This window comes from Mus musculus, chromosome 11 (assembly GCF_000001635.26).
Source record: "Mus musculus strain C57BL/6J chromosome 11, GRCm38.p6 C57BL/6J".
Classification (NCBI taxonomy): Eukaryota; Metazoa; Chordata; class Mammalia; order Rodentia; family Muridae; genus Mus; species Mus musculus.
The window spans coordinates 47895140-47914517 of NC_000077.6; the positions used below are offsets into that span (position 1 = coordinate 47895140).

At 38.8% G+C, this 19378-nt stretch overlaps 1 protein-coding gene and 1 non-coding gene across 3 annotated transcripts in view; both read right to left on the reverse strand.

The window, feature by feature from the left end:
- The window catches only part of Sgcd (sarcoglycan, delta (dystrophin-associated glycoprotein)), a 1018375-nt gene that overhangs the window by 924063 nt on the left and 74934 nt on the right, over positions 1-19378 (reverse strand). The gene's annotated exons all lie outside the window — the stretch shown is intronic.
- Positions 17246-17406, reverse strand: Gm23039. The gene has a single exon (XR_003949913.1). It is a non-coding gene; the product is annotated as a U1 spliceosomal RNA (small nuclear RNA).

The following is a 19378-nucleotide window of genomic DNA, read 5'->3' on the forward strand; positions in this document are numbered from 1 at the left end:
AGCCCAAGAGAGTAGAGCCTATGGTGCAAGGTTGGGAATGGTGAGACTCGAAGTCATAAGGAAAAAAGTCAGACCTGTCAGGTCTCATAAACCAGGGCAGTAAATTCAGATTTTTATCTTAAGAGCAATTGAAACAGGATGCCGCTGGAAGATTTTGAAGCAGAAACATAAGAGGATCTGATTTATGTTTTCAAAAGGTGACTTGGACTGCTGAAGACTGATAATTTTGTTGTAAAAAAGCAACGTGGAGTCCAGTGCTGTAATCATTTAAAGAGCAGAGATGGAGTCATCCTGTCAGGCATTGGATTTGGAGAGCAAAAGGTTTAGTGAGGGCATAGACAGAACTAGATCCACGTAGCTCACTAATGGGGGGGGGGCGTTTACCCCAGTGAAAAGAGTCATGTTTTGTGTGGGTTAAAATGGTGTCCCACATCTGGTCCACCACAGGGCTAGGGCCACTCGTAGAGTCGGCATGTGGGAAGTTTGACTGCATGCTCCCCACACCTCCACCGAGTGGGTATCGAGCTGTGGGAAGCCACAGGACCCTTATCCGTGGGTGAGGAGACATAGTCTGAGGTACCCGTGAAACTGCCTGAGTTGGGCTCATTGGTCCCTGGGCTGCATGGAGGCTGAGGACAACAGGTTCTCAGGCTCTTGGACACCACAGACACCACTGGATGCCATGGAAGAACTGAGAATAGAGTGGGGGCCGCAGGGAAGGCTCTTGCCTGGGGCAGAGGGAAAAAGAGGAGGGGACGGAGCTCTGGCTGGATCCCTCTGGGAGAGTGTCCTTGGCTTGGTTGGCAAGTGGCTTTGCTTGGTGGAGACTTTGGCTGAGAACACAGGGAGGCCTCCTGTAAGAGATTAGATGTGCAGCTCTTTAGAGGAAGAACTGTTCCATTATTCCCAGATGAAAAGAAACTGTCCATGGTTTTAAGGAGCTTATTGTCATGGCATAGAGCTGTGATGAGTGAAGTCTTACTCCACTTTCTCAGGGTGGATCTGAGGTTAAATATCTTTTTCTGAGAGGAGTGTCTGGGAAGGAGAGCTTAATTGGCTAAGGCTTCAGGCCTTTAGATACCTCATTAAAATGGAGATATGTTTTGATCTGTAGTCACATCCTCTACCCATGGAGGGGCTTCGGGCATTGCCCTATGTGCCTGATGGCCACAGAATTATGGAGAGCTGGGGCCTAGTGTCTGGGAAGGGTGGCAAACACCTTCTCTCTCTCTCTCTCTCTCTCTCTCTCTCTCTCTCTCTCTCTCTCTCTCTCTCTCATCAGATATTTTCTTTATTTACATTTCAAATGTTATCCTCTTTCCTGGTTTGCCCTCCAAAAACCCCTCCCCCATATCCTCCCCCTGCTCACAAACCCACCCACTCTTGCTTCCTAGCCCTGGCATTCCCCTATACTGGGGAATCGTCACAGGACCAAGGGCCTCTCCTCCCATTGATGACCAACTAGGCCATTCTCTGCTACATATGCAGCTAGAGCCATGAGTTCTATCATGTGCTTTCTTTGGGTGGTGCTTCAGTCCCAGGGTGCTCTGGGTGGTACTGGTTAGTTCATATTGTTGTTCCTCCTATGGGGCTGCAAACCCCTTTAGCACCTTGGGTACTTTCTATAGCTCCTTCACTGGGGACCCTGTGCAGGAACACCTGCTGGGTCTCCGGGGTTTAAACCTAGCTCAACCAGAAAACAGGCTCCCACAGTTGTTCACTGGAGCTTCCATTTAAATTTACTGTGTTGCTGAAAATAACTCTTATCTCATACATCTCTTGATCTTAGATTGGCCATAAAAATAGTTGGTACACTTAGTAGCCAGGTAAAACAGGCATAAACAGGCAAAACGTCTGTGCCTATGTCATGATTTTCATGCTTCTCTTAATTTTTTCTAGTTTTTCACTTTAAAATTTTGGCGCCATATGGGAATGTAGTACCTGGAGCACACAGTCTCATCTGAGGATCTCTTAGACAAAGGCTTTGTTCCACAATCAAAATGTTAATTCTGAATAAATTAGAAAGCCTCACCAGGGTGGTGTAATGTAGAGCACCATTTACCTCAAACACATGCTCCTGCCTTTCCTCTGGTTTTATGTCTTGAACACCTACTTTGTCAGAGCGGGGAGATGACCTCATTGTTTGAGAGCCTGTCTCCTGTCTGAAACTTGTCTGAGTCTATAGAAAATAGCTTTCTTTCTCTATTCCCCGTCACTTCTAACTCCTTCCCAGGTTCCTCCCCACATGTTCAGCAGTGAATAACTGGGAATAGACTCTTATGGTCTCTAGAAGGTCTGGGCAGCATTGGAATGGAATGTGGGTAGGATTTCACTATGAAAATGGCCAATCTGCACAGTTTTCAGAAGAAACTATGAAGAGATGAAGAAAGGAACAAATGTTCTGGCTAACTGCCATAGGTGTGCCAGTAGGAGTGATTGTGTCTCATGTGTATTTTGCTCACCTTTCCATCCCCCCTGCAAGTCCCTCTAATATTTATAGGTAAGAAAATGGAAACTCTGAAATCAGTTTCCAACAGTGGCCTGCAGGAAATTGGGGTGCGTGACTCACATTGAGACTGTAGCAACTCTAAAGCCTACATACTTTTCTTACATCGGGCTCTATTCTACTTACCTGGTTACAGTGATCCATCATGGGGACTAAAGAATTCATTACATGACAACTCACATGCCTGCGTAAATAAACCAAATTCTAAGAGCTGTACTGTCATGGGTCTTGGAGAGATTGATAATTGTGACGATATTAGGCATTCTAAATGTCATCACATGTCAATTCAAATTTGTAAATAAAAGAAGAAAAATTAAACAATTATATTATGGTCCATATAATAATATTTAAATTTATTTTTCTTGGAAGAAATCTGACTTTACGAACAACTAGTTCCTTGAATATCTCATAACATAGACTTTAATAATGGGAATTTTGATAATGAATATAGCCCACAACACCTGCCAACTTTTATCAATCACCACAAATATAACAGTGTCAACAATACTTTGCAATGAACGAATAACCTTTGCCAGGTCATGCTTAGGCATTAATTCATTCATTTTAAAAAAAGAAATCTCTAGGCAACAGACATTTCTCGTGGTCCCCATTTTACAAGTGAGGAAACAGAAGTGCAGGGTCAAAGTAATTAATCAAGTTGAAATGCTAAGATGTGAATCTGAGTATCTCTATTTCCTGGTTTCCACTGAATGACTATGCATAACTATAGTTAAAGCATCCCTATTCTAATTTCATTATTCTTCTGGTAAGTATGGTTTCTTGCCCATGGGATGCCTTTCTCGATTGAATATTAACATTTTTCTGGGTCCTATAAGTGGAATGGAATTAGTCAAGATGAATGCTTGAGGGGCCTTTGTTGGCTTTCCCCAACAGCTTAAGCCCTTCCTAATCAGACTTTGCATCAGGTCCTGGTGACTCTTGACAGGCTAATGATTTCCTCCCTGTAAGAGTTTCTCTCTCTTGCTCTGCTCCTGCTGCCCATGTGTGGTAATCTGGGATTAGAACAGGAACATTACAAACGAATTTGCAGCTGAGCAGTTCTAATCTCCCTGAAGGGAGAGTGAGAAATTGGCAAACTGAGACATAGGAGAGGGCAAGAAACAGGCAATCATTGCAAGAACGGAGTCAACTGATGTTTTGACTGATGATGAAGATGCTGATATCTAGATCCACTGCTTCCTTTTTAAGAGCACAGCCAAAAACTGCACATGCAGCTACTTATGAGAAAATATTCTGCTTTTCTTTGGAGTACCTTATGTTTTTCCTGGACCCCTTAACCACATGGAGCCACATCAGTCACTGTTCAGCCCAGGAGACATTCCCTACACTAACAGGGCAGATGACTCTTAAAGGTCTTAGTTTATATAAACTACTGAAGTGGTTCAAGTAAATCCCAGGTTAAATACTATTTCTAAGTTTGCCTGTGATGGTGTTTCCATATGAAACTCAAATTTGAATCAGGGGACTCAGTGAAGTAGGTTAGGATCATCAATCCATTAAGAGCCTGAGTAAGATAGAAGAAGTAGAGGTAGAAGAGGAGAGAAGAGGAGGAGGAAGAGGAGGAGGAGGAAGGAAGGAGGAGGAAAGGAGGAAGAGAGGAGAAGGAAGAGGAGGAGCAGAAGGGAAAAGAAGGGGGAGGACAAAGACAGGGAAGAATGGGAATGAGAGGGGGGTGAGGAAGAACAAGAAGAGGAAGAAGAGATGATAAACTGCACCACACACATCCCTGAAATTTCATTTTGCCTAATAAAAATGATGGGGTGTCTCAGCCTCCAAAACCATGATTCAACTCCTTTATAATAATTTTCTTAGAAAGACAGAACAAATTGATACACATACACACACACATGCAACATACTTACACATATATTTCTATTTCAGGAAAACACGCACACTTGTATGTGTGTATTCATGTAGATTTATATCCCAGTATTCCTATCTCTGAAGTATCTCAAGTAATACAATGGTCATGAGAGAAGGAAGAGATAACTACTGATACTTATTTAGAGTGACAAGGCTTCTACATGGGAAACACATAACACATGCAAACATCTACCTATGTTTTCTTAAGATTTTCTATTTTTATTGTACGTGTATGAATGTTCACATTAATGTACGTGTATATATCATGTGTGTGCCTATAGAAGTCAAAGAGGACCCTGGATCCCCTCGGACTGGAGCTACAGGTAGTTTCACACTGTCCTGTGGGTGTTGGAAACCAAATGGAGGCACTCTGCAAGCACTGCAGATACTCTTAACTGCAGACCCATCTCTTTAGCCCCACTTCTTTAAAGTGCAGTGTGTAGGGCCAAGAAGATTGCTCATTTATTAAAGGTGCTAGTTACCAAAGTCTTACACCCTGTGATCCCCATGATCCACAAAGTAGAGAGAACCAACCCCTGTAGATACTCCTTTGACCACATGCACTCTGTGGTATATACATGCCAACAGGACATACATGCACACACACATACACACATACCACAACAATAGAGTAAATAAATGTAATAAAATTGTAAATATGAACAAAATGCATTGCAAATGTGAGTATGAAGAGGAAATGTTACAATTTGAAGCAAAATTCAGAAAACATTTACCAAGCATATTTCTCAGGAAAGGTACTTTCTCATATAATTACCAATGTGATTCTCCTAATAAAAGAGCAATTAATACCCGTGCTGTGATAGGCACAATTTTAAAATGTAATGTGGAAACCCAACACTGTACAGAAACACTTCAACATTCCTCATCCATCTCTTCCTCCACAAGAGAGATTATCCAGACAATAGCCCACAGGATTTTTTTGTTCTGTCTTTAATCTAGTTCAGTATTTCTCGAACTCCAGTCTGTGAAATAATTATTGTCTGGGGTTATAGACATCGACTCTTATTTACTGTACTTCATGGTCAATTTAAAGACATTTCAAGGTTATTTCAAGTGCCTCTGGTTACAAGAAAGTAAACTGGACCCTGACTGTGACCATGAAACCAGGCCTGCTGACGAGTCAAGAGGCCTGCACACCAGACTGGTTCCTATCACTCAGCTGCTTCCCTTGGAAGGAAGAGGTACCTTACAGGAAGTCATTTCCCTAGGGAAGCCACACCTTTCAGAAATCCGCACAACAGTACATCTTAATATCTATGGCCCTTATTACTTTGGCTGTAATTCATTCCTTAGGAGCTAGCTTTGGAATTCATGTAGCATTCCTTTGTTTATGTATATACCTTCCACTTGCTCAGTGGCCCTGTTTAATCATTTCTCAATTCTCAGCTTCTTGCTCACTTCCTGGAACACAGTACAACCTCAGTAAAGAAAGACCAGGGTAGGTTGAAATTAAAATAAAATGTAGAAAACAAATTCAATCTATGTCTAAGGATGGAAAAAATATATACATTGTGTATGTGGCATTCTATCCTATAATACTAAAAATCATCCTAAGATTGATGTTGTTATTAATGCTTTATGCTCATCTTTAGCTGAGAAAATCCATTGTGTGTAATTTATATTTTTATTATCTTTTAATGGTATTACAATCATTATTTGATTTTGCATTTTGCTGCAATACTAAATACCAAATGCCCTCCATTGTTAATTTTTTTTGCAGCAACCTCCTTAATATCCTGTCAAATAATATCCCATTATAATCAGAATGGTATTTCTATGCATTAACACTCTCCTAGAATAAGTCTAGATATTCAGACTCTATAATCATCACTTCAATGACTATTCTTATAGATAAGCCTTCCCTTAATCCCACATAATTAATTTAGAATATAATCCAACATATGAGGAAAATGGATCCAAAAGAATAAGCTTCTAAATATGGGAGATAGACTTTTTTTTTCAAAAATGATCTTGAATGTTCTGTGTGCACAGGAATGATGCATGTAAGCTCAGGATACATGATAGGTACTTTGTATAGAGCTCTTTCATTGCTTCTCTGACTTTTTTGATTTGAAGTGTTTTTTCTATTACTATCACTCCTACAGAAAGCTTAGAGCCACCAAGCATTCACTGTGCAGTTGGCCTCAGCCATTCCCATACATTATCCCATTTAAGATTTACAAGTAGCTGCTTAAGAGAACAGTGTGCATTCTAATTCCAGGTTGTTTATGACACACAGAGTTTTATGAATGGAGCAATTGATAGAAGCCCTGGTCTGGATATTATCAAAACTGTGATCTTGACCATCTATTGGGTTTCTTTCAACAGAAGGCTCAGTTGGTGGCCCCTTAGAGTGTAAAGGTTAAATCATACAACTAATTTTTTTATTTTATAATAAAACAAACCTTTTCATTTGTGTGAAGCTTAAAGATCAGAAAGTATATATATATATATATATATATATATATATATATATATATATATAATTTATTGCCAAATCATGAGCATGTATTGAATAGAAATTTTTCTTTCTTCCTTTCTCTCTTTCTTTTCTCTCTCTCTCTCTCTCTCTCTCTCTCTCTCTCTCTCTCTCTCTCTCTCTCTCTCTGTCTCTTCCAAACACTGCAGTATGTTCTCTGTGAGAGAGACAGAGATGGGAATTTTTTGAAAAATTATTTCTCAAAGGTAATGAATGAGAAAGTACTGACTCCAAACATGACCCAGGAACTAGGCATGTTCGAATCACATGGCCATAGTGCTCGATAATAATAAGTATATCTATTGGTTTGCTGGGCTCCTTAAGTCAAACCACCACCACAATAGAATAGGGACTATTCTACACTTCCAAACACAGATAAGGGAAGGGAAGGCCTCACATTATTTGACCAGGTATGACTGACCTTCAAATCTCTGCATCCCACAGCAAAATGTTGAGGTTAGGAGAATGGTCCCAACTCTATTGATATCCCCACACTCACCATCAAATCCTTCTTATGGAGAGAGATCTTTGTGATTCTAGAGGCAGAATTTAGTTCTACAGATGGTTCCTTGCCTGAAATCTGCAAAAGAAAATGCCCGGTGGAACTTTGCATCTGAATTCTCAGTCACTTCTTGAATCCAGACTATGGCTCTACTGCTAGCTCACTGCCCTTGAGACTGATATAAGATCTCTGACTCAGGCTCCTTATCTGTGAAGTGGGGAGTGGAAGAGTATTGGCTTTACAAGCTTGGGGTAATGACTACACGTGTGTTCCTTTGTGTTATTCTTTATTATTAACCCCTTCCTGTCAGTGGTCACCTTTCATAAGACACTTTCCTACTTGTAAAGCAGCAGCTGAGGAGGTAACAGTTAGTATGGTTAAATCCTATACAACTAATAACAGCCAATTGATTTGTTACACTAGACTTGGGTTATTTTCAACTGGGAAGGGAGATGTTAAAGATTTTAAAGCCGCAAATGGGAAAAAGTGAAATTCTAAAAATAAAATTTCAGACATGTGTAGAAGATTCATGTACATACCAGGAAAACAATGTTTAAAGTATTTAAAACCACATGGATTTTTCATATTTTTCCTTTTTTTTTATTAGATATTTTCTTTATTTACATTTCTAATGTTTTCCCCATTCCTGGTTTTCCCTCTGAAAACCCCTTATCAATCCTTCCTCCCCCTGCTCACAAACCCACCCACTCCCACTTCCCTGCCCTGGCATTACCCTACACTGGGGCATACTGAAAGAACCTTTGTATAAACAGTCTGTCCTCTCCAATTTCCATGTGGGTAAGCTGAACCCCAAAGAGGTAGATTTATCCACACCAGGAATCCTAAGTGCCATGGCTTTGATCCGGAATCACGTGCTTAGTCTTGACTTCCCTGTGTAACACACTGTTCTTTCTCCTATCTACAACTTACATAGCACACCTGAGGAGACTATGTAAGGGCAGGAGATGTACTTGGAAAGTTGAGCACCTCCAAATGCACACGGAAATGTTCATAATGAGGTAGAGATTTCTCCAACCTTGACGATCTACTTTTGAAATATCTTTATTCTTTTTGTTGTGGTTGTTGTTGTTGTTGTTGTTGTTGTTTTGTTTTTGTTTTTTTTGAGACAGGGTTTCTCTGTATAGCCCTGGCTGTCCTGGAACTCACTTTGTAGACCAGGCTGGCCTCGAACTCAGGAATCTGCCTGCCTCTGCCTCCCCCGAGTACTGGGATTAAAGGCGTGCACCACCACACCCGGCATATCTTTATTCTTAAAGCAAGGACCGCACTTCTCAGGTTTTACCTTTATGTGGTCATATGGGCCTGAACTTCTGGCTGGAGAGATGCTCAAGCAAATATGAACCCTTTTCCTCAGTCTCCCCTCTTCACACATGTCCTCAGTCTCCCCTCTTCACACATGTTGGCACCATGACTTGTTTCTTGTCCCTTCTTAGAATACCCTCCTCCCAACTCGAATCATGTCTATGAGAATATCGTCTTTCTTTTTTTATAACCAATGCTTGTTTGACTCCTACCCCAGTAAAGCAAGTCTCTTCTTTTCTATATTCAATTTTTATTTATTCTCCAGTAAAAGAATTCTCTCAAAGCACTGTATATTGTTGCTATTTGTCTATATAGTTTATCTCTCTTGCTATATAAAAAGATTGTTTAAAGCTGAATCACAACTCAGTTCATTTTAGTATCCTTCTAGAAATCAATATGTTGTTTTTATAAAGTGTTTATTGAACTGAAAATAGAAAAATATATTCTACATTCCTGATACTTTAAAACATATCTACAGTAAACCTCTGATGGTGTACCTATTCTTAAGCATATTTTGTTTCAATGTATGAGCCAAGTACAAGTCATGGATTATGTTTTCAAGTATACATATATTTTCCTATAAAAGAATATTAAATTTATTTTGTTTTAGTGGCCAGAACAAATAAGCAGACCTAATTCTTTCTGTTAGAAACTGACACAGAAGTAAATGGCATGATAGATAGATAGATAGATAGATAGATAGATAGATAGATAGATAGATAGATAGACAGACAGACAAACAGACAGATACATAGATAGATAGATATAGAAAATAGATACATAAATATATGAAGTGATAGGTATGTAGATAGATGATTGATAGCTGATAGATATAGGATAGAAAGTTATACAGACAGATAAAGATGAATTATAGAAGGATGATAGATAGATAGATAGATAGATAGATAGATAGATAGATAGATAGATAGGCAGGCAGATAGGCAGATAAGCAGATAAGCAGACATACAAGAACAAAAACATTCAGTTGATTTGATCCTGTGCTAGTATTTTTCTTGATATTTACATAAAAATCTCATAAGCATTCAATAATTTTTATTAGTTGGGAAAGAAAAGTTTATGTTTTTGTTTTTGTTAAAACACTACATAGTTGGACGTGGAGGCTCATCCCTTCAATCCCAGCTACTGGGGAACAGAGGTGGGTACATCTCTGTGAGTTTGAAGCCAAACTATAGAGCAAGTTTCAGGACAGCCAGGGTTACAAAGAATAACCTTGTCTCAAAAAACAAAACAAAACAAAAAGAACCACCACATGAGAATAACATGTACTTTACGGTTGAAATTAAGTAAAGGACTGTTTCTAAATAAGAGAAAACCCCAGGCAGATCAGGATTAGGCTAACATTTAAACCTTAAAAAATAATGTAAGCATTTCTAATGGCTAAACCTATTCTTGGCAAAGAAAATATCCACTGGTTATACTTGTAAGAAAGCTATGTTGACAGAATCTCAACATCCAAATAGTAAAATGGCAAGAACTGTGCCTACCCTTAAATGCAATAAATCTGTTTTTGTGGCTATGTGCTCTAAAAATAATTGGATGGGGGAATTAATGAAATATGCACAGTGATATTTATTGCAGCCTACTAAGAATAAAATAAAGGAAACACTCTAAGTACGAATGGCAGCACAGTGGTTCAGTGAGCAGCAATAGATCAACATGATGGACTTTTATATTGCTAAAATTATTGTAAGTATACAGAAACAGAGAAAAGGTTTATGGCAGAAAATTAAGTGAGAAATGCAAAATAAAAATTGATATACGCAATGCAGCTACAACAGTGTAAAACAATACACACACTGAGAATGTCACATGAGAGAATTGTGTAGCAGTTGAGCTTGAAATATCAGTTTAAAAAGGGCCTCATTTTTAAAACTAAGCATACTAAAAATTAGTCATCTTTTTACTATTCAAGCTACTTTTACACCAGTCACTTGCTCACTTCCTCCTCATTGTTTTCTCAAGCAGTAACTTCTTATTTACACTAATGACATCACCAGCATATGTCTGTTACTAACTGATTCCATTAAATGTAAGTGCAAATCAGAAATCTGTCTTGTCATTACAAATCCATGGGCTGTCACATATTCAACACCTGGTCAAAGTGTGCTTTCTCTAAGCTCTCTTCTGGTAATTCTTACATATTCATTAGCTCCATAATAACAGATGTATATGTGTTATTTGATACCTGTTTATATCCATATTTCAGTGGTAAGATCATTTGATGGTTAGTTAAAACTGTCCACTTGAAGCAATGAAGAATCATCTGAAAAAAGAATTTCTATGAAAAATTATTTACATTGGATTGGCCTATAGACACATTTTAAGTTAAATGATGTGGGAAGAACTAGCCCCCTGTGGGTGGCACAATTCACTAGGCAGATTCGTGAACTTTATTAAAGTGGGAAAATGGAGCTGAGTACAAGCAAGCAAGCATATATGCATTTATTTCTCTCTAATCTTGACTATGGTTGGGATGTGACTAGCTACCTAAAGTTCATGCCTTGACTTCCTTTCAGTGTTGGACAGTAACCTGAAATTGTAAGAAGAAATAAACTCCTTCTCCAAAATTGTATTTGCCCCAGAGTATTTTATTACAGTGACAGACATGAAATGAGACCAGGTGACATGTGCTGTTGTCTTTCAGAGTAAATAATAAAATCTTAAAAAAATAAAACCCAGTTTCCTATTCCCAACTCTCCAATGTGCTACCCTTTGTACATACAGCTGAGTCAAGCAGGGAATACTAAGGTAATTTGGTCAAGAGATTGAATTTTGAGATTTCAAAGTTGACAATACTTATGTGGTATTTAAATGCCTTCAACAATCAACGTTTTCCCACATTCTCAACCTGAGTACATGTGTGTGTGTTTGTTTGGTTGGTTGGTTGTTGTTGTTGTTGTTGTTGTTTTGGGCAGGGGATTGTGACTTGGGTTTGCTTCCTATGCCTTACTGTCAATTCCTGTTAATCACCTACAAGTCTCTGATCACCAAAGATGAAAATACTAATGAATGTGACTTCATTGTACCATGTATACATTTTGGTCCACTGTTTAACCAATAATCTCAAACTTGTGGCTTTTTATATTGAGAGCTGCTTATTACTCCAATTTCAGAGATTTAGATTACAGCTTTCTGAGAAAGCTCTTTTCTTGGTTAGGGTTTCTATGGTTGTGATAAAACACCATGAGGAAAAATCACACTGGAGAGGAAAGGGTTTCTTTTAGCACATATGTTTCTATCACATTCTATCATGAATGGAAGTCAGAGCAGGAAGTCAAGGTAAAACCTTCGAGACAGGAATTGAAGACGAGATTACAAAGCTGTACTGCTTACTGGCTTCTCTTCAAAGGCATTCTCAGCTTGCTTTTTTTTAAAATTCAGGACCATCCACTTACAGTTGCCACCACCAATAGTGGTATAGGCCTTCCTATATTCTTCCACCAATCATCAATAAATAAAATGCAGACAGACTTCTTTGTAGGTCAGTTTTATGGAGGCATTTTCTCAGTTGAGAGTCCCTCTTCTCAAATGATTCTAGCTTGAGTCCAGTTGACATAGAACTAACTAACACAGCCACCTTAAGGAAGTCTAACAAAGATGCAAATATGTAAACTGGTGTACAGCATAAGTCACAAAGGCCAATATCCATTTAAGGATTAGTGACCGTGGAACTCTAAAATAGACAGTGTGGCGAGGACGTAATTTGACTATATACACTGTTGATAGTTTTAAAAGCTGTGCCAATAGAAATAAAGACTGACTGAATTAAATACTAACTCTTATCATTGTGAAGTGTTAAAATTACTGAACGTGGCAGAGGAATGTTAACTCACATCAGAAAGGATTCTATACCAGTTGATGAAATGCAAGAAATAACCATGAAATGCCTTGTTTATTCTTTAGGTAGATATACTTTCATTGAAAATTCCTGTTTTATTTTCTCCCAATCGTTTTGCATTCAAAACCTGTTCTTTGGAATGTAGTTCATTAAAGCTTTTTCTTAAGCATCAGCAATTCTGCCATCATAATCAATGGTATTTAGCTCAGGGCTGATGATTTCTGATCCTGAAGACATGATGGGCTTTATTTATTCCTCTTAATGCCTGTTCAATTATTATGCATACTTCCTCATATTAATGCATTCAGTTAACAAATAAAACTATGTACTAAGTGTCCTTTATGAGTTATATAGTGTTAGAGTTATCACAGTCAAATGACTCAGCCATTTTTCTTATTCTCATGAACCCTAGAATCTAGAATGAAAAAATAGAAACAGACAAAATTATGAAGATATTCAGTTTTACAATTGATAAGGAGAAAAGCTGGGGAGCAAAGAGACTAACCAGAGGTGAAAACTGTGTCTCAGAGGATGATACAGGATTCTTCACAGAAGTAACACTCCAAAAGAAATTTCAAAGAACTAGTTGAGGAAAACTAAAGAAAATAAAGACATGATTTCTTAATGCAGAAGATGGAAAGTAGAACTCTGGGAAACAGGGAAATGGGTATGTTTCACATATTATTAGAAATAAGAGCAGGAGAACTCTGAGAGGCAGATGACCTCACACATGCCCGATGCCATAAGAAATGAGAGCAGTGGTGACTGGCATTCCCAACGAAAGTGTGGAAAGAAGTGAGACTTGAACTTATCAAGGATATGGACCCTAAGATTGGATGGACTTAATTTATTCTGAAAGAAAAGATAAATATAATCATCCCTAGAGATACCTGTCCCTCCACATCTCACCATGACAATTCTGTCACCCAACTCCACAGTTCCAAGGCACCTGTCACACAGTGGCCATTCAATACTTTGAGAACATAAAAAGAAAGGATGATTTGGTCTTGCTCTCTGTAAAACAGTAACAAGACTGTGAGTTACCAGGGACTCTGGTTTATTGGGGACAGAAGGAGGAAGATTTTTCTTGTGATTGTTGTTGTCTTTTTGTGGTGGCATGTACACTAACAAGCAATTACACTGCCCACCAGGTGCACTGACAGTTGGAGTCAGAAAGAATGCTTTGAGGGGCTGACAGATAGGTGGACTCCTTATCATTAAAGTTTAAGTTTGGCTAAGTCGGGGATCCTAGCAGAGTCTCCTTAGAATATAATCAAATTTCAAACAAACATTCTCAGGTTACAGAGCCAAGCAGCAGTAGTTTCAGAGGGATACCAGCTCAGCAGCACAGAAAACATCTAGAAGAAAGAAGGAAAAACAAAACAAACAAACAAACAAACAAAAAACCAGCCATGGTCCAACACTGATCTGTAAGCATGCAAGCATGGTGAAAAAGGATGACATTTGGGGCTTTCCTAAGAACCTGCTCTCAGAACATTTGTCTTCTACCTGCAGCCATTTTGTTTTGATTCTGTAACTAGCAACTAGCCCCTTGCTCTCACCTGAATGCAAGCGTGCACAGAAAACTCTTTTCATGCATACAAACAAAACTCCACTGCCGTTTCAAACAGTCTGCCCTCTCCACTGCAGTCCATTCAATAGCCACTTTTCCTCCTTGAGCCTCTGAAGGTCTGCTCTGATCAGCAGACTGCCCTGCTCCACCTTCAGTTGCCTACAGAACAATATGAAAAAGCCCTAAGCTCACTGCACTTCCTACCTTCCCAAAATGCCTGTCTGCCCAGCACTCATTTCTTCTTCAGCTGTTCACAGTAATGAATCCACTATTTAGCTTATTAGACAGAATGCTAAACACAGCCAGTATCCTGTATCCATTTTTTCTTTCTTTTCATCCTTGTTTTTATTCTTTCCTCAAAGAAATACCTTGGCAACAGAAAATAAGATGCCTTAAAGACTCTCCCGAAAAGTGAAAATCCAACAGAACATCCCAGGATCTCATTACATTCTTGTACAATAAGTAGATTCAAAGACATCTGCTTTGTCTTTAGTTCAAAAATCTCAGCCCTGTCCTCTGTGGAATGGATAGCTTCATGCAGCTAAAGACTTTCAGAGAAAATGAGTTGACAAGTGTATATTTCTGTATGTGTAAATATAGTGTTATACAGGCTTTGGTGGCCTGGGAACCTGCATCCGAACTTACATTCCACGTGTTATAATCAAAACAGTGCAGAGAAACTACTTCAATGGTCTTCAGGGTTGAGGTGAACTTGCAATGTTCTAGGCTCATGATTCTCATTAGTTATGTTTCTCCATTGACACGCTGAAGGCAGGCTTGACCTACATATCTGGTTTTGGTTAACTAAAGATTTCTGAAAGAATAAGCACTGAGAATAATTCTCCAATAGAAATGTGTGGCAGTGTGTTCTCAGGACAGTCTGTGAATGCTCAAGGCCCACTTAGAGCCTTCAGTATCAAGTGTCAATGAAGAAGGAGGGATGTCACACTCCAACACTCTTTCTTGTCTCCCAAACAATACTGCATGGCTTCTTAGTGGGTTTTCTGTTGTTGTTGTTGTTTGCTTGTTTTGTCTATTTTCCAGGCCAGATTTATTCTCTCTGAAGTATATTTCTTCAGAACAACCCAGGGTTCTTTCACAAATACTTTATGCTGCTCATTTTCCACCCATGTTTTAAAACTTTACCATTTCATTTTTTAGTGGTGAGGAGCAGACTTCTTCTATCAATCAGAATGGATTTGTCCATTAAAAGGCACACACTGAGGGAGAATCACTGAGAAGAAACCCCTCTAGCCTGCAAAATGTCACCCATTACATTTGGAAAGCATATCTCTTTTATCTACTCTTTCTTACAAAATATTTCAGGTTACTATTTCTCACGTTATAAGTTCTTTCAAGGAAAAAACAGTTGACATATTTATTCAGCAATTAGGTCTACGTTTTCTTCTGTCTTGGCTGAGGTAGGTTAGTTAATTGTAATCACCTGGAAGGCAAGAGTCATCAAAGAAGCAGGGGAGAATAAATATCATAATGGAAAGAAAAGAAAAACAGAGATGGGGTGGAGAAAGTGGGGAGGAAGAGCAAGGAACAGGAAGAGACCATGCCCTCTTAAAAAGCTATTTAAAATTAGTTTGGCATTTGGGAAAATTTAAAAACAAAATTAAACTAATAAAATAAAAAATAAAGTAAAATAAAATACAACATATAGAATATTGTAGAACAAGAGGGTGATGGTCTTTTGTTGTTGAGAGGAGACATCAGAATCCATTGTCGTTCGAACTACCACACGTAGTGTCTGGTTAAATTGCTGCTTTCCTTCAAATGAGCAACAGACATTATTGAAAGGTGTATTGGCTGCTGCCTTGAAATAGACAGGAGGGAAGACCATCTGCTTGGAGGGAAAAAATGAATAAAGTTCAGACACACACAGCTTAATTAGTTTAAGGCAACAATATTAAACTTTATGATGGCTAATTTTATTGGCTGTTTAACAAGTTTAAATTAACATCTTCATTCTCTTCTGTGAAAATTAAAATATCAAAGCATATGTATTCCTTGTTACTTACATATAATTAAAGTAATAACCCTGCGTAATTATTATAGAAGCAATAAATGACCGACATTTAAGCCAAGAGGCAAGAGAGCGATGAGCCGAGGGTTTAACAGTAACAAAGTGGCTCTGTTTTAACCAACCTTTCATTTAATGCACAAAATAGAAGTGAAGAATAGCATTGACTAGCCTGGGTCACCCATTCAGAAAGCTGACTATGAGGGAACTTTTTAGTGTTATACTTTACTTATAAATTGTAAAAGAATATGGTTTGTGAAGCAACCATGAATACTCAGATGTATGCTAGGTTTTGTTTTGTTTATAGGCTTTGAAGTGGGATCTTGCTATAGTGTCAGGTTAGTATCAAGTCCTGGGATTGACCTCTGCTGTGGTCCTATGATTATAGGACTAACCCTCCTCTGGTGCCTGGCAACCTTCGCCATGTTTACACATTGCTGATGTTCATTCAAGGCTCAAGTTTCCCATCCACTTTCCAAAACCTGGGTGTTTGTTTTTGGTTTGCTTGTTTTGGCTTGGTTTGGTTTTGCCATAAGAAAAGGCCCCAGAGATGAGACCCTTTCTAGTTCCTCTTCCCTCCTCTTTGTCTTCTCTTTTCCTCATCTTGCTTACACTTCTTTGTGACTATTCATTCCTTTTCTTTATTTCTTTCTCCTTATTTGTCCACGTTAAACTCGAGACCAAACATTTAGCCATTAGGAAAAGGAGAAAGACAACCAAGTTGTAGTGGCTATTAAGTAGCAGCTTTAATCTGACAGCTCAGTGAGAAGCACCTCCCAGGAGACTAGTCTCCATATAACCTACTACTTTAGCTTTCCATCCTCTTAGAGTACCTAAGTATTCCTAATTATTAAATTATTATTCTTTTGTGTGTATATGATGTGTGAGTGTGAACACATGTGTGTCATAACATGTGCACGGAGGTCAGAGGACATGCTCCAAAGTTTGTTCTCTCCTATCACCTTCATGTGGGTTCCAAGGACCAATCAGTTTGTCACTCTCAAACAGCAAGCACCTTTTACCTGCTAAGCACCTCACCTGTATCCCAATAAAGTTTTTTTTTCAATATGGGAGAGAAAAAATACAGTCTTCACTTTTACAAACTACGCAGTAGGGATTCTCATATTTGAGGAGATCTTAGGAATCAGCACATTGGGAGTGCAATGTATAACTTAGATTTGGGGAAACCATCTTCATCATCATGGTATCTCTTCTCTGCTAGATAAGTATACATCTCAATGGTGTTAATACAGAAACCCTGCCTGGTTTGTTTCTCACCTTGTGACTCCTATTGGAGACATCCTACTTCAAGCTTATCAATGGAATCATCAAAACCAAACCCAGAATCCTACTGAAGAAGTTTCTACCAGTTCTTTCTTGCCTATGGGATCCTCTGTGCATCATAGGTGGCAGAAACTCCTTGATATCTGGACACATTCATATGCCTGCTCTGCACAAGGACCTTCTACCACACAGACCCCAAAGCCTGAAGTAATTCACTTTCCTGCATGACATCTGTGGCTTTCATCATGTTCCCTCCACAGCAGAGATTGCCAATCAGCCACTACTGTAATCTCCACAGGCTGTTTTGTAATGAATGGAGACACTTTTGTTGCCACATATGGATGAGTGCTAGCTGCTTGAAGTGGGTGTCAAAAGATGAGCTTAACCTTGAAAGTTCACAGGAGAGACATCTACATCAAAGAGTATAAAACTCCAAATAGCTATCTGAAATTCAAATCTTATCTAGTACAAAATGGTACCCAGACTTGATTTGGCCTCTATATACATTTTAAATGTTAAGTGACTATGTATACCTTATCATAGTTTTCTATTTTTACTCTGTACCCACACTGTCCAAATATTACCTGTTAATCATGTATGATATTTTAATTTATATCCAAGTCAATTGATATCAAATAATATTTAAAACTGAGTTCATAGTTAAACCAGTTACACTGCAAAAGCTCAAATGTATATGCATCTAGTGGTTGTAGTCCTAGTTAATGCCCACAGTTCTGATATGTTGTGTACCTCTAGACATTATACTCCATCAAAATGGAGAAATATTTATATAGATACACATAGCTATTACATAGCCAGTGTTTTCTAAATACCTTCATGAATTCTATTGACTGTAGCTATATGGGGCATAAAAGCACCTTAAAAACAAATACTTGCCAAAAGTCATATTTCACCATTGGTCAATACAAAGGTTCTTGGTTATATGTTGGAAGTCATGGTCATGGTAAGCAATGAAGAAACTCTAGAGTCTGAGAGAAATAACAGGGTCATGTTTAAGGAAATTAATTTCCCAAAGGCCAGATGGTAATTCTACAGTCCAAGTCTATCTTGGTGTGATGTTTATTAAGTCCTGAGCATCAGCAATCACATTTAGGAAGGTACAAAGATTCTGTAGGTACAATGCATAATGTCTACCTCAACTGAAAGATAGAAAACCTAGGTAAAGCAAAGATAAGGAAAGTAGAGCAGAGAAGTCTTTTTTTTTTTTTTATAAGACAAAAAAATTTAATGGTTCTAAAAAGGTTTCACAAAATCATTTTTTTTCTTACATGTTTGCTGGGTAGGAAGCCATGCTTAAAATGCCACGGTGCAAGCATTAACATAGATTTTTTTTTCATTTTTTATTAGGTATTTAGCTCATTTACATTTCCAATGCTATACCAAAAGTCCCCCATACGCACCCACCCCCACTCCCCTACCTGCCCACTCCCCCTTTTTGGCCCTGGCGTTCCCCTGTTCTGGGGCATATAAAGTTTGCGTGTCCAATGGGCCTCTCTTTCCAGTGATGACTGACTAGGCCATCTTTTGATACATATGCAGCTAGAGCCAAGAGCTCCGGGGTACTGGTTAGTTCATAATGTTGATCCACCTATAGGGTTGCAGATCCCTTTAGCTCCTTGGGTACTTTCTCTAGCTCCTCCATTGGGAGCCCTGTGATCCATCCATTAGCTGACTGTGAGCATCCACTTCTGTGTTTGCTAGGCCCCGGCATAGTCTCACAAGAGACAGCTACATCTGGGTCCTTTCGATAAAATCTTGCTAGTGTATGCAATGGTGTCAACGTTTGGATGCTGATTATGGGGTGGATCCCTGGATATGGCAGTCTCTACATGGTCCATCCTTTCATCTCAGCTCCAAACTTTGTCTCTGTAACTCCGTCCAAGGGTGTTTTGTTCCC